This window comes from Morone saxatilis, unplaced genomic scaffold (assembly GCF_004916995.1).
Source record: "Morone saxatilis isolate NCDOM2014 unplaced genomic scaffold, NCSU_SB_2.0 Contig0, whole genome shotgun sequence".
NCBI lineage: Eukaryota > Metazoa > Chordata > Actinopteri > Moronidae > Morone > Morone saxatilis.
This window is the reverse complement of record NW_023339650.1, coordinates 20,007,057-20,007,289: the sequence shown is the minus strand read 5'-3', so window position 1 is coordinate 20,007,289 and position 233 is coordinate 20,007,057. Positions and strand designations below refer to the sequence as shown.

Below are 233 nucleotides of genomic sequence, written 5' to 3'. Positions count from 1 at the left end.
GGAAAGACTTCATACAGGTAACCAGATCATAAAATGCAGAATACTTCAACGTTCGACATGTCACTCAAGGTCTTGTCAACAGAAAACTAAGCTTTGATCTATTTACTTGTTAGACCAAAGTATATTCACATTTTCATTAGCTACTAAAAGAATCCAGATATCCTAACAGAAATCACTTAATGGAAATGTAAGTCTGCATCCCAAAGTCAGTTCCTTTGTTCTGTTTCCTGTGT

At 35.2% G+C, this 233-nt stretch overlaps 1 protein-coding gene across 1 annotated transcript in view; it reads left to right on the top strand.

The window, feature by feature from the left end:
• Positions 1-233, top strand: part of LOC118324905 (caspase recruitment domain-containing protein 8-like) — a 4,837-nt gene that overhangs the window by 1,013 nt on the left and 3,591 nt on the right. The window lies entirely within an intron of this gene.